Source organism: Macaca nemestrina, chromosome 12 (genome assembly GCF_043159975.1).
Source record: "Macaca nemestrina isolate mMacNem1 chromosome 12, mMacNem.hap1, whole genome shotgun sequence".
NCBI lineage: Eukaryota > Metazoa > Chordata > Mammalia > Primates > Cercopithecidae > Macaca > Macaca nemestrina.
The window spans coordinates 18624308-18640522 of NC_092136.1; the positions used below are offsets into that span (position 1 = coordinate 18624308).

Consider the following 16215-nt stretch of genomic DNA (forward strand, 5'->3'; position numbering starts at 1 on the left):
GAAGGAAGGTGAAGGGTCTAAAGCTGGAGAATTTAATGCCAGTAAAGGATGGTTTGATAATTTTAGAAAAAGTTTTGGCTTAAAAAATATCAGGATATCAGGGGAAGTAGCTTCTGCCAACCAAGAGGAGGCAAACACGTTTCTAGATGCCATTAAGAAAATTATTGAGGAGGCCAGGTGCAGTGGCTCATGCCTGTAATCCCAGCACTTTGGAAGGCTGAGGTGGGAGGATCGCTTGAGCCCAGGAGTTTGAAACCAGCCTGGGCAACATGGAAAAATCCCATCTCTACCAAAAATAAAAATTAGCCGACCATGGTGGCACAAGCCTGTAGTCCCAGCTACTCAAGAGACTGAGGCATGAAACTCAATCGAGCACAGGAATTCGAGGTGGTGCGAGTTATAATCATGCCACTGGACTCCAGCCTGGGCAACACAGTGAGACCCTGTCTCTAAAAAAAAAAAAAAAAAAAAAAAAAAAAAAAAAAAAAAAAAAAGAAGCTTTTGAAAATCATTGAGGAAAAAGGATATCTTCCTGAGCAGTTTTTTAATGCAGATGATGGGGGAAAAAATGCCACAAAGGACACTTATTAGTAAGGAAGAGATGCACGCACCAGGATTTAAGGCAGGAAGGGATGGGCTAACTCTACTACTTTGTGCAAACGCAGTCAGGTTTATGATTAGGACTGCCCTTATCTATAAAGGGGCTAACCCCTGAGTTTTGAAGGTAAAAGATAAACACCAGTTGCCAGTTTTGGTTGTATAAGAAGGCGTGGATAATGAGAACCATTTTTTATGGACTGGGTTTCATCAATATCGTTCCTAAAGTCAGGATGTACCTTGCTGGTAATGGACTGCCTTTTAAAATTCTTTTGAACTGGAAAATGCCCCTGGCCGCCCAGAACCCATGAGTTCAACACCAAAGGTATCAAAGTGGTTTGTAATACTTGCCCCCAAATACAATGTTTCTAATTCAGCCCCTAAGTCAGGGGGTCATAAGGACCTTTAAGGCTCATTACACATAGTACTCTATTGGAAAGGACTGTCAACGCTATGGAAGAGATTCCTGATAGAACATCAAGAAAGTCTGGGAGGATTACACCAGTGAAGATGCCGCTGTTGTTATGGAAAAAGCCATTGAGCCCCAAACAATAGATTCCTGCTGGAGAAAACTGCAACCAGATGTTGTGCATGACTTCATAGGATTTACGACAGAGCCAATCAAGGAGATCACGAAAGAGATTGTGGATATGGCAAAGAAGGTGGGGGAAGGGTTCCAAGATATGGATCCTGGAGAAATTCAAGAGCTAACAGACATCACACCAGAGGAATTAACAGACGACAACTTGATGAAGGTGAGTGCTTCTGAACCAGTGCCAGAAAAGAAGAAGGCATAGAAGACGAAGAAGATGCAGAAGCAGGGCCAGAAAACAAACTGACATTAGATCATATGGCAGAAGAGTTCCAACTATTCAGGACTGCTTTTGACTTCTTTTATGACATGAACTCTTCAGTGATACAGGCACTGAAACTAAATAAAATGGAAGAAAAATTGGTACCATACAGAAACATTTTTAGAGACATGAAAAGGCAAAAAAATCAGAAATCACTATGTGTTTTCATAAAGTCACACTGAGTGTGCCTTCCTCCCCTTCTACCACCTCCGCCTCTTCTCCCCTGCCACCCTTAAGACAGCAAGACCAACTCCTCTTCCTCCTTCTCTTCCTCAGCCACTTAGCATCAAGAAGACAAGGATGGAGGTCTTTATCCTGATCCACTTTCATTTAATGAATAGTAAATATATTTTCTCTTTCTTTTGATTTTCTTAATAACATTTTCTTTTCTCTAGCTTACTTTGTTGTAAGAATACAGTATATAGTACATATACAAGGTATGTGTTAATCAACTGTTTTAATGCTATTGGTAAGGTCAATAGTAGACTATCAGTAGTTAAGTTTTTGGTGAGTCCAAAATTATACGTGGATTTTCTACTATGTGAAGGGGAGAAATCAGCAACCGTAACCCTCATGTTGTTCGAGGGCCCATTGTGTTTTTATTTCCTCTTCTTCCTTATACAAAAAGTAGCATAAAATAGATATTCTTTTGTCCAATTCACAGGGCTCTGAATGTTGCTTTTTAAGCTATCATGAATAAGAAGTTCAGGAAATCGCTATGGATTCTCTAACCACAAGAGAACCAGAGACATCAAAATTAAAATATTTTGGACTTGGCTGTGACATGAAGGTTAAAAAAATTTAAATTAAAATTTATTTGTGAGTTACATATTTTTAACCTTACAAGGTATAATTTATTAAGATGAAATGGTCTGACAGTGCATCCATTTTCTTTAGTTCAATATATTTGTATTAATTGTAAAGTCAAGCTTATCAGTTAACTCTCTCCAGAAGATATAATCGTCTATGTGGCATACACTATTGGCTTTGTCTACAATACTGTCACTAGGTGATTATAATTAAGCCCTCCCATTTGCATCAAATGTGAAGACTGTGTTCACAACAGTAGGAAAATTTGGTTTCACTGGAAATTAAAAAATTCTAATGTAAAATAAAATGAAGTGGGCTGAGTACAAATCTCCCTTTAGTTTTGACAATAAAATAAATTCCATAGGTTTCCTATTTTATTAGCTTAATATTTGTGATGTTAATACTGAGTGTCAACTTGATTGAAGGATACAAAGTATTGATCCTGGGTGTGTCGGTGAGGGTGTTGCTAAAGGAGATGAACATTTGAGTCAGTGGGCTGGGAAAGGTAGACCTACCCTTAATCTGGGTGAGCACAATCTAAAAAGCTGCCAGTCCAGCCAGTTAGAATAAAACGCAGGCAGAAAAATGTGAAAAGAGAGAGTGGCCTAGCCTTCCAGCCTACATCTTTCTCCCACGCTGGATGTTTTCTGCCCTCGAACATTGGACTCCAAGTTCTTCAGTTTTGGAACTCCTACTGGCTGTCCTTGCTCCTCAGCTTGCAGATGGCCTATTGTGGGACCTTGTGATTGTGTGAGTTAATACTTAGTAAACCCCCCTTTATATATATAAATCTATTCCATTAGTTCTGTCCCTCTAGAGATCCCTGACTAATACAATATTTAACATTAGGACAATTTTTTTTTTTTTTTTAAGAGATGGGGTCTTTGTTGCTCAGGCTGGAGTGCAGTGGTAAGATCACAGCTCACTGTAGCCTCAAACTCCTGGGCTGAAGCAATCCCCCTGCCTCAGCCTCCCAAGTAGCTGGGACTACAGACATGTGCTACCACGCCTGGCTAATTTTGTTTATTTTACTTTTTGTAAAGACAGAGTCTCGTTATGTTGCCCAGGCCGGTCTCAAACTCCTGAGCTAAAGCAATCCTCCCACCTCGGCATCTCAAAGCATTGGGATTACAGGCGTGAGCCACCATGCCCAGCTCTATGGCAGTTTTCTCCAGTAATATATTAAGAAAACACAGCAGGAGCTGTATCAAAATTTAATAATTTTATAATCAGACATTTGTAAACATGTTAAGCTAATGGGAGTTCTTGATACAATTTCATGTTCTCTTCTAGTAATAATGGTTGTTTGTACAGAAAAAGTCATACAGAATTCTATTAAGTGGTATCTATTTTCTCCTGAAAAACTAGATACAAATTCTAAGAATTTATGTATGATGTCAATTCCACATAAACATCTTAATTTTGGATATTAACTAGCAAAAAGCAAGAATTGATTTAAATTATTCTGGTGAAGTGGCCAGCAGGGACTACCAAGAAAGAATTAAATATAAATGTAACCACACATCTTTATAATAGAATGACTTATATTCCTTTGGGTACATACTCAGTAATGGGACTGCTGGGTCGAATGGTATTTCTGACTTTAGATCTTTGAGGATTCCTCACACCGTCCTATCAATGATAGACTGGATGAGGAAAATGTGCTACATATACGCTATGGAATAGTCTGCAGCCATAGAAAAGAATGAGATCATGTCCTTTGCAGGGACATGGATGTAGCTGGAGGCCATTATCCTCAGCAACCTAATGCAGGAACAGAAAGCCAGATTCTGCATGTTCTCACTTATAAGTGGGAGCTAAATGATGAGAACACACAGATGCACAGAGGGGAACAACACACACTGGGGCCTATTGGAGGGTGGAGGATGGGAAGAGGGAGAAGATAAGGGAAAACAACTAATGGGTACTAGGCTTAATACCTGAGTGATGAAATAATCTGTACCACAAACCGCCTCAACGAAAGTTTACCTATGTAACAAACCTGCACAAGTGCCCCTGAACTTAAAAGTTAAAAATAAATAAGTAAATAAATAAATAACTGTAACCATACTGGATCTCTATATAAATAGCTATTCACATTCCACATATAGAAGTAATAAAGATATGGGCAAGAAAACCAAATTAAAATATTCCAGTTCATTCTTAATGTGCAAAGAGGCAAAACTTCAAAACTCCAACAGCACTCTATGTCCTCCAGGTGCTCCTTGCTCTCACTCAAACTGAAAACGGCCAATGAACCTTGACCTGCACTGTTTAATTGGATTATGGCAGTTGAGAGTCTTCCTAGGCCATTCTCCTATCTCCTTTTTTCTTTCTAAAACCAGGCCAGCTCATTAGAGTGGACTATCTTGTGTTAGAATTGGAATTGGACTTCTCTTCTGATAGTTTTTGTTTTGTTTTGAGGCAGGGTCTTGTTCTGTTACCTAGGCTGGAGTACAGTAGTGCGATCATAGCTCACTGCAGCTTCAAATTCCTGGGCTCAAGCAATCCTCCTGCCTCAGCCTCCTGAGTAGCTGGGACTACAGGTGCGCACCAACATGCCTGGCTAGTTTTCTTTCTTCCTTCCTTTCTTTTTTTTTTTTTTTTTTAAGTAGAGATGAGGTCTCACTATGTTGCCCAGGTTGGTCTTGAACTCCTGGGCTCAAGCGATCCTCCTGTTTCGGCCTCCCAAAGTGCTAGGGTTACAGGTGTGAGCCACTGTGCCCAGCTTTTTTTTTTTTTTCAAGGAATCCTAAAGATATCTGCCAAGAAGTAAAACAGGAGAACAGATCACATCCAATGATGCAGCACAAACTGGCCACACCAAGGTGATACAAACACAGAACATGAATCAGCCTAAACAGAATATATAAGACCAAAGATCCAAAACATCTTGGGAAGAATTATGATTTTTTTTAAGATATTCTTTCTTTCTTTTCTTTTTTTTTTTTTTTTGAGATGGAGTCTCGCTCTGTCACACAGGCTGGAGTACAGTGGCACGATCTTCTATCTTGGCTCACTGCAACCTCCACCTCCCAGGTTCAAGAGATTCTGCTGCCTCAGCTTCTTGAGTAGCTAGGACTACAGGTGCCCACCACCACACCTGGATAATTTTTTGTATTTTTAGTAGAGACAGGGTTTCACCATGTTGGCTAGACTGGTCTCGAACTCCTGACCTCAGGTGATCTGCCCACCTCAGCCTCCCAAAGTGCTAGGATTATAGGAGTAAGTCACTATACCTAGCCAAAATTATGATTTAAAGTAACTTTGTGTTGCTTCTACAAGCAGAAGGAAAAAATATATTCTGAGTTGGAGAGGGGCAAACTGGGAGAAGACTTTTGGGGCATATTTTCCACGAACAGGTTGGCTAACTGGAGTTTTCTTGTGCAAGAAGTCACCAAGCTCTAAAGATACATTCCTGTGGCTGGGTGCAGTGGCTCACACCTGTAATCCCAGCATTTTGGGAGCCCAAAGCAGATTAATTGCTTGCGCATAGGAGTTTGAGATCACCTTGGGCAACATAGTGAAACTCCGTCTCTACCAAATGAAAATTAGCCAGGCATGGTGGCAGGTGCCTGTAGTCCCAAGGTACTTGGGAGGCTGAGATGGAAAGATGGCTTGAGCCCGGGAGGGAGAGGTTACACAGTGTGAGCCAAGATTACGTCACTGCTCTCCAGCCTGGGTGACGGAGTCAGGCCTTGTCCCAAAAAAAAAAAAAAAAAAAAAAAAAAGAAGAAGAAAAAAAAGATACATACTCCTGTGGCATGATTTTGTCTCCTGAACTAAAAATCCCTGGATTTGTTCTTTGTTTCCTTGTGAAATTCACAGGAAGCCTAAAGCCCTTAAATGCTTTCTTCCTATGCCTATCAGCTATAGAATTTGGCAATGCTAACTTGATAAGAGAAATCAGTGAGGCAAGTCAGCTAGTCTATGTTGCAGAACCCCAAAGCAGTTTAGACAACATATGTGCACAGAAGTTGCCTTACACACCAGCTTCTTTCTTATATAGTGATACAAAAAAGTTTCTTTACAAAAGTTGAATGCAGTATTTCTAAGAACTACAGTTCTTAGAACCACAGTATTTCTAATTCTCTACTAGGCTGTTGCTATCTATTATTCTATTGTTCAAAATTACAATATGCTGACTATAGGAAAAAGTAAGTGAACAATATGATCCTGAATCCAAGGATAAATTTAACATATGATGTATTCAGAATGAGCTTCTCTCCATGGATATGCATCATGAATCGATCAGTTCATTGACTAACTCCTCTGTTGGCTACAGAGAAATAAGTGTAAATGCTATAGAAAATAGAAATGTGCCACACTGCAAGTGAGCACTCACAATCTTCTTCATCTTCTTATTGTCAGCAGTGGCTTGATTAGAATTAGACCTTTGGCGTCTTTAAAAAAAAAAAAAAAATTTAGGAAGAAATCCAATAGGGACTATCAATCTTAAGTTACTGTCTAAGGATAGGTGAACCTATGTGTCAGAACTGAGCTGCCATTGTAGTGGATAGGATTTATAATTTCTGCAATAGCAAAAAAGCCCCAAATCAGCTTATCAGTTCACTCTAAGGACTTAAACACTGGTGTTTCATAACAAGATTTCTTTTTCTGCCTAAGTAATCCTCAGTAGCAGAGTTAGTTTCTTTCCTTGATCACTTCACCAAGTGCTTTTCTGTTACTCAAATCCATAAAGGATCTTCTTAAAATAGCCATGAAATAGAGCACTGGTCCTACCCTGGGGGCTACTGCTAAGGGAGAAAGATGGTTCTTTCCAGGAAGGCTATGCAAAGGACCTGGTTCTCAGGTGCTGCTTCTCTGAAGTCAACTCTTCCCCCATTGGATCTTTGCATATAATTCAGGTAAAACCCTGCCAGGGTTTTAAAATGTTTCAAACTCCCCTTGGAAGCCCTCAAACTTAAAAACTCATTCCTGAAGGCCTGGCATGCTATGGTAAACTCACAGGTGCCATACCTAACACATCAGCTCCTTACCTGCTGATGTAAGATGATTAATTCACACCTGCTTCCCCCTTGCAGTTTTAAATATGAAGGAACATCTTTTTATTATAAGGCTGGTTACTCCAGGCCAGTAGGAACAGGGAAATACCGGATGGAAAATCAATGCGCCGAGCCCTGGGAAAAGGTTACTGCACACATATGTACTCTTTATAGCATGTTAGAAATTTAAATTATAAAAACGTGATTCATATGTTATATTTAAGGAGGATCCTGAGGAAGGTACTGAGAATAAAAGAAGAAACAAACAAAAAAGGAAACAAAATTGTGTGTACACGATAATTTTAGCTACTTCATTTATGTATGTTTTGTTTTTTTGAGACAGGGTCTTCCTCTGTCATCCAGGCTGGAGGGCAGTGCCGCGATCTCAACTCATTGTAACCTCTGCCTCCTGAGTTCAAGTGATTCTCATGCCTTAGCCTCCTGAGTAGGTGGGACTACAGGCGTATGCCACTATGGCCAGCTAATTTTTGTATTTTTAGTAGAGATGGGGTTTCGCCAGGTTGGCCAGGCTGGTCTCAAACTCCTGGCCTCAAGTGATCCACCCACCTCGGCCTCCCAAAGAGCTGGGATTACAGGCATAAGCCACCGTGCCCAGCCAGTTTTAGCTACTTTAAAGTAGGTCTGCATAAGGAAAGTGATTAAAAATTAAGATGACATGAATTGTATTTATTCACTGGATTAGGGTTTGGGCTTATTATTGATTTCTTCCTGTCTTCCAAATATTCTGTAACATTATGTCAATTAAAAAAAATAACAACGACTGGCCGGGCGCGGTGGCTGACGCCTGTAATCCCAGCACTTTGGGAGGCCGAGGCGGGCAGATCATGAGGTCAGGAGATCGAGACCATCCTGGCGAACACGGTGAAACCCCGTTTCTACTGAAAATACAAAAAAATTAGCCGGGCGTGGTGGCGGGCGCCTGTAGTCCCAGCTACTAGGGAGGCTGAAGCAGGAGAATGGCGTTAACCCGGGAGGCAGCGGAACTTGCAGTGAGCGGAGACCGCGCCACTGCACTCCAGCCTGGGCGACAGAGTGAGACTCCGTCTCAAAAAAAAAAGAAAAAAAAAATGATTATCATAAATCTCTAATTTGTCTTGTTCCTACAAGATCCTTCAGTCTTTTCAACAAGGCCTCTAAGCAGAGCTCTTTATAATAGAGCTTCCAAGAGCTTGCCTAATTTCACTTGAAATCCAGAATTGTGTTTTCATGGTTTCTCTGGGGAAATACCCCTTAGCCTTATCCCCCAGGAAGAGTTTCTGGACAGACCATTTCTCTTTAGAATGCTACAGTATTTCTGTTACATCTCACCTTCTGCTACATATTATATCTCACATTCTTTATGTGGTTTCTAAACCTGTCATCTGTTATTTCTTTCTCTTTAGCTCTATGTTCCAACCTCTGTATCTCTTTTGTCAACTGGTTTACCGTCTGTACTATTTTCTTCTGCTACTGAAGCTGAGTTTAGTTGCAGGTGAGGCCTCCCTCAGTCATCTGCAAATCCTGCCATTCCTTCCCCTCCTCTCTATCTCCAGACCTCAAAATAGCTTTTGTCTGTTTTACTGCCAGATCACATACCATAGTTTCATCTAATTTCTTGTCTGTTTTCTATAACTTTTGCAACTCAATACTAATTTCTTACAAGATTTTGCCCATCCACTGTATATCTACACTTGGCATTGCACTACACAACATTTTAAGGTAAATTTTATTCTATTTTCTGCCTGCAGCTATAGCTTTTAGGTTCTTTTTTGTTGTCTTTTTGTTCTCACTAGGATCCCTTTGGCATCACCTGTAGATTTCACTGCAAACTCAACACTATTTTTATGGACCCCCTTAGATATTACAAATCCCTTCCTCAGTACCACCTCATCCAAGAACTGGAAGTATTAAATATGTCAACTCTGTTGGTTCAAAGCCCAGCAAGTATAATAATTCTCAAACCATCATCCTTTGTTCTTATTCAAGATTATAGGAATTCAGTTGAAAAAATACTTCATACAAAGGTGTTAGTAATAGGCCAAGTCTTCTTGGACTTAGTTATAATTCAAAATAATAAAATCGAAGGGGGTTTAGGATGCAGGGTTTGTTCTTTTAGAGCCATCCACATGAAACTTATAGATAATGATTCGATTTTCTTCTTCATGGTTATAATCTTAACATGTCCTGTATAACTTTACTACCGTTATTTCCAGAGTTGCCTTCTGTTCATTCTTTTATTTGTTTTATCTCCAAAGTTAGTCTCACTTTTTAGAAAATTCTTTCAGTAGTCATGTATATTTACCCTCTAAAGCTACTGGTAAATCCATGTATATTTTTCAAGCACTCATATTCCAACTTTAGTTAAAAGTTATTTTGTATTGTTTTACCTTTCCAAGTTCAAGTCCATTGTAGTAACTAGGAACTCCTAAAATAAGAGCACTATAGGCACATATGATTAAAGTTATTATCTTAATGATTCTGTATTATGCCATAGGAAAAAAATCAGTTTCTTCCTGACACCTTTTTAAAACTCCCTTCAAATGTTCTTATTAACTCATTAGGTTTCAGTATCATTTTATTTCTTTTCCTATTTCCAACAGAGAATTTCATTTCTAAAGATACATAAGGAAAGACCTCTAGGTAGCAGGCAGAATCTTGCACCAAACTCCTATGAACAAACGAGAATCTAATGTATTACTAGAGTAAAGACCACATAGAAAGAGGTGCCACAAAATTTTTGAAGATCCTTGGATAGTTGTTTCAGAAAATCTTAAAAGGAGAGCATAAATTTAACAAAGGGCTCATCTGTTCCCTGAATACCTGTTTGTCAGATGAGGTCTTAAATTCATTTACATAAAACTTTCTCTGTGATATAAACCTTCTTAGTATTGGTTTATTTGAGAACATGAGCACTCTCTCTCTAATTCTCTACTTGGTGCTATTTAACCAATTACCAACCTTCCAAGGATCAAAGGACATTTCTCAATATTCTTTTATGATTGATTGAAAATTACAAAGTAGCTACAGACAATAGACTTTAACGAAAATCTGTACTGAAAACTCACTTTTCCTGCCAAACCTTTCAAGAGTTACTTTATGTAAGGAATGTTTAAAAAAAAAAAAGAGAGAGAGAGAGAGAGGATTGGGTGCCGAGGCTCACACCTGTAATCCCAGCACTTTGGGAGGCTAAGGCAAGAGGATTGCTTGAGCCCAGGAGTTTGAGACCAGCCTGGGTAACATGGCGAGGTCCCGTCTCTAAGAAAAAATCTTTAAACATTTGCCAGACGTGGTGGCACACACCTGTGGTCTCAGCTACTTGGGAGACTGAGGCAGGAGGATCCCTTGAGCCCAACAGGTCAAGGCCAGTGAGCTGTGTTCACGCCACTGCATTCCAGCACTCCAGCCTGGGTAACAAAGTGAGACCTGTCTCACAAAGAAAAAAAAAAAAAAAGGGGAACACAGTAACTTAAACATAAACTGGTACCTTAAAAAGTAAGATATTGGTGGAATTGCCATATAATTCAGTAATTCCATTTCTGGGTATACAGTCAAAAGAAATGAAAGCAGGGACTTAGACAAATATATGTATACCCACATTCACAGCAATATTACTCACAATCGTCAAAAAATGGAAGCCACCCTAGTGTTTAATGACAGATAAGCAAAATGTGATACATACACACAACGGACTATTATTTTGTCATAAGAAGGAAGGAAATCTGATACATGGTACAACATGAATGAACTTTGAAGACATTACTCTAAATGAAATAAACCAATCAAAAAAGACAAATATTGTCTGAGTTCACTTACATGAGGTACCTAGAGTAGTCAAATTCCTAGATACAGAAAGTAGCATGGTGGTTGTCAGGAGCTGGGGGGTCAGAGGGAATGCGAAGTTGGGAAGTCGGTATTTAGTGAGTACAGAGTTTTAGTTTAGGAAGACAGAAAAGCTATGGAGATGAATGACGGTGATGGCTGCAGAACAATGTGAACGTATTTAATGCCACAGAACTGTACACGTAAAAATAGTTAAAATAGTCAATTTTAACCAGGTCCTCTATGGGCCTTGATAATCTCCGCTCTTCCAGTCCCCAGGATCCTCACCATGTAGAGCCTGAGGAGCCACTGAAGTAGGTCACACAGTCCAGGAGGCCCAGCTTCTGCAGGGCCAACAGGAAGCAAAATATCTTAAATATTTTCTAACATTTAAGATATTTTGTAGGCTAAGTGCTATGTTTTATCGTATTTTTTAAAAAGTATGATATAGGTGTCAAATATTCACTATGTATATTCATAGAATTGCCTGATGGAACGAAAAACTGGAAGTTATAACCAAAAACTTTTTGAGTAGTTCGGAAGAAAAAATGACTATGGCTTTGCTACTGAAAATGTGAACCAAGGACAGCAGCACTGGCATCACTTAGAAGCCTGTTAAAAATCAGAATCTGAGGCCCCAACCCAGATCTACAAAATCCGATTCTGCATTTTAACAAGATCCCTAGGTGATTCACACAAACATGAAAGTTCAAGAAGCACTAGTCTGGGACAAATCTTCCTAGCTGTATGACTTTGTATTGCAATTATTTTTCTCTGTAAACTAGTGATTACAGGAATGCTTATTACATAAGGTTGCCAAAGGCTAAATGTGTTAATAATGCATTCTGTAAAATGCTTGGCACATTCAGGGACTATTTTATTATTATTACTCTGCCGTGCAGAAAATCTGAGAAAGTTGATTTTAGGAACTTTTCTAAAAATATTAGTCTTAGAAAATCAGTATTTTCCAGAGGATATGGATGGTGTCTGGCTTTAAGAGATAACTGTAGTGGCTGGGCACAGTGGCTCATGTCTGTAATCCCAGCACTTTGGGAGGCCAAGGCAGGCGGATCACCTGAGGTCAGGAGTTTGATACCAGCCTGGCCAACATGGTGAAACCCTACTAAAAATCCAAAAATTAGCCGGATGTGATGGTGCACGCCTGTAGTCCCAGCTACTTGGGAGGCTGAGGTAGGAAAATCTCTTGAATCCAGGAGGCGGAGGTTGCAGTGAGCCAAGATCGTACCACTATACTCCAGCCTGGGTGACAAGGCAAGACTCCGTCTCAAAAAAAAAAAAAAAAAAAAGGATATATGAAAGAAAATAGTATGAAGAAATGGAAATGACTTTCTTCAGAAGATACAATGTAGAATAGAGTGGAGATGTCAAATTCATTTACAGTGGGGCTTTTTTTGTTGTTGTTAAATTATGGGAGGACCAGACTAATATTATTTACAAAACATAAATGGAATGAAAGTGGCTTTTAATAAGATGATGTCATGTTTTAAAGACATTTTAGGGGCTAAGTGGTATGCTTTCCACATGTCTGAAATCCCTTCATGGGATATTACCTTTCAGCTGAAATGTCATAAATATATATGACTTATGTGATAAAAAACCATATATGTGGCTGAGAGACCAAGGTAGAAGAGAGTGAAATATTGACAAGGTAGGGAGACAAAAAGGACAACTACACAGACACCTATAAGCTGCCAGCACCTGGGCCACAACTCTCAGAAGATGTCACTGGGTTTCTAACCTAATTTTCTGGCAGGAGATCTCTCCTTGTCCCAGAAAAGACTTTTAGAGACAGAGGGGATTAAAAATAATAATAATATTGTTAAGAAGTGAGGTTGCTGGGCTTGCACTTTACTAGCCGAAATCCCTTTATCTTTCTTGAGAGCCCCCCAGATCTCTTTTATTCTAGGTCAGTAATTTAACACTCTCAGCTCTCAATTCAAAGTCTGTAATGACCTTGCTGTGCTGAATTATTAGCCCAGGATATAGAAAGAGAGAGAGAGGGAGGGTGAAAAACCCTAAAAAACAACAGAGGCCTTTTGATCAGAGCACCAAACTGCAGCTAGCTGTAACTCAAGCTGCCCATTCTTATATGGCAGGAATTAAGGACTCCCCCTGCCAGGCAGGACCCTATTAAAAGACAATAGCTGTTTGAAAAGGGTAAGCAAGTTGATATGGATATAATAGGCCACATATGGGGGCCCCTTTCTACTCTGAAATAAAGCTCCTTCTTAGAGTTGTGAGCTGGGAAATCCAGTATTCAGTAAGGCAGGAGGAGGAGGTATAATACAAGAGAGTGAGTAGCCATGCAGAAATACTTGAAGGTGCTTCAGGAAAAAATGGGAGGCAAGTTTGAAAGAGCCTGCAGAGATGAGCATCAATCACTGGGGATGGAAGCTTTCAGAATGACCAGGTGCTGTTTGGTCCCCAAGAGACTGTAAGGCCAATGATGACAAGGATTTGGCTAGAACCAATGTAGTGGTTAGTTTCTCTAATGGGTTAACAACAACCACAACAATAACCCTAATAAGCAAAGTAGTAAGCTCTTGCCAGAAATGATGCAGCTGGCAAAAAGTAATCCTTTCTGTCTTATTTTAAACAGCCTAACATGTTAACATCCTAAAATCCTGATGAATAATACCATCTACTGCCACTACATGTTTTTGTTATCTCTTGGATTAAAAATAAATAAATAAATAACTTGCAAAACAGAGACAGTGGACTCTCCAAAGAAATCTCTTGCCTGAAAACTATATATCTCGTCCTATACAGAGAGGTAACCACAGGACACAGATGTTTGTTTACCTATCACCCCAAACACTGTGCCTATTAGTGAATGATGCTTCTGGAGGATCTTCAATCCATAACAGAATTTTTCAACCACTGTTTTAGTTATCTCTAAGATCTTGTATGTTACAAAACAAGGAATGATTTAGAAGTGATTCAAGGTATTTAAACACATTAATCTAGTTGTTTATGACTAAACTCTGAATCCCCAAATTCCTAAGCAAAAATATCAGAAAGACAGTTTTCTTCCCTCCACCACCCTTTGCCTATTATTGCCAAATGAACAGCTCTCCAGCTCCCATTCACTGCAATAAATGGGTTAGCTTGGTAGAATTTGCAAATAAAAAAAAAACCACATGAGATCTTCAACACTTGCTTGTTCCATTAGGTGGTCAACAGGGCACAAAACTTATCTTTAGCAAATTAAAGGGTTTAAATGATTAAAGAGAGGATTTGGATTCCTAAGAAAAAAATCAAAGAAGTTTTTAATAACATCGCTAAGCTTAAGACTCAAATAAATACATTATTTTATAAAAAATTAGACATAACTGTTTTCATAAAATATTGATTTCTACACTACTGTCCAGTATGTAGACTTTATTTCATTTCAAATGCAGCCATCATGTAGGTAGAGACAGATGAGCAAAGGAGATGAAAGGCATCAAACTCCATACTCATTCCCCAATTAAATGCCTTCATGCCTTGGCATATGGTGACCATACTTTCAGAAGTCCAAATTGGGACACATAATCTAAAAATGTTTTATTTGGTGTGGGGGCCACTTTCAGGTGTGAGAAACAGCTGAACAACTTTGCTTATATGATTGCCTATGTTTAAATGTCATATTATTTAATAATCTTAAAATATATATAGCCTATGTAATCAGAAAAATTCATTATACAGAATAGCATGCGTAGTGTACCATTTACAGGCATACCTTGTTTTATTATGTTTCACTTTATTATACTTTGTAGATATTGAATTTTTTACAAATTGAAGGATTTTGGCAATTCTGTGTCAAGCACGTCTAGGGTGCCAACAGCATGTGCTCACTTCATATCTCTGCTTCACATTTTGGTAATTCTCACAATATTTCAAACTTTTTCATCATTTGTATATCTGTTATAATGGTCTGTGATCATTGATCTTTGATGTTATTGCTATAATTATTTTGGGGTGCCACAAACCATACCCATATAAGAGGGTGAACTTAATAAATGTCGTATGTTCTGACTGCTCCACCGACAGGCCGTTCCCCTTTCTCCCTCCCTTTCCTTGGTGGGCTCTATTCCCTGAGCTACAATGGTATTGAAATTAGGTCAATTAATAACCCTACAATGGCCTCTAAGTGTTGAAGTGAAAGGAAGAGTCCCTTACTTGAAGTTTAAGGAAGTTAAGGAAGCTTAGTGAAGAGAGCATGCCAAAAGCCAAGATAGGCCAAAAGCTAGGCCTCTTACACAAAATGCCAAGTTGTGCATGCAAAGAAAAAGTTCTTGAAAGAAATTTAAAGTGCATTCCAGGCCAGGCATGGTGACTCATGCCTATAATCCTAGCACTTTGGTAGGGCCAAGGTGGGCGGATCACATGAGGCCAGGAGTTTGAAACCAGCTTGGCCAACACGGTGAAACCCTGTCTCTACTAAAAATACAAAAAAGTTAGCCAGGCATGATGGCTCATACCTATAATCCCAGCTACTAGGGAGGCTGAGGCACAAGAATTGCTTGAACCTGGGAGGCAGAGGTTGCAGTGAGCTGAAATCGAGCCACTGTACTCCAGCCTGGGTAAAGGAGTAAGACTCTGTCCAAAAAAAAAAAAAAAAAAATGCATTCCAATGAACAAACAAATGATAAGAAAGCGAAACAGCCTTACTGCTGATATGGAGAAAGCTTTCATGGTCTGGACAGATAAAACCAACCATACCATTCCCTTAAGCCAAACCTAATCCAGAGCAAGGCTCTAACTCTCTTCAATTATGTGATAGCTGAGAGAGGTAAGGAAGCTGCAGAAGAAAAGTCTGAGGGTAGCAGAGGTTGGTTTGTGAAGTTTAAGGAAGTAAGCTGCCTCCATACCATAAAAGCACAAGGTGAAGCAGCAAATGCTGATGGAGAAGGTGCAGCAAGTTATCTGGAAGATCTAGCTAAGATCATTGATGAAGGTGGCTACACGAAACAACAGATTTTCAATGTTGTTGAAATGAAATGAAAGCTACATTTTCAAGCTTTCAAATGTAGCTACAAAATGAAGCTACATTTTCAATGTAGACAAAACAGACTTCTATTGGAAGAAGATGCCATCTAGGACTTTCATAGCTGGAGAAGAGAAGT

General features: G+C 39.3%; 1 protein-coding gene and 1 pseudogene across 11 annotated transcripts in view; one reads left to right on the forward strand and one right to left on the reverse strand.

Moving 5' to 3' along the window:
• LOC139357636 (ATPase Get3-like) overlaps positions 1 to 16093 on the forward strand; it is a 30631-nt pseudogene extending 14538 nt beyond the window's left edge.
• The window catches only part of CSTPP1 (centriolar satellite-associated tubulin polyglutamylase complex regulator 1), a 230199-nt gene that overhangs the window by 135153 nt on the left and 78831 nt on the right, over positions 1 to 16215 (reverse strand). The gene's annotated exons all lie outside the window — the stretch shown is intronic.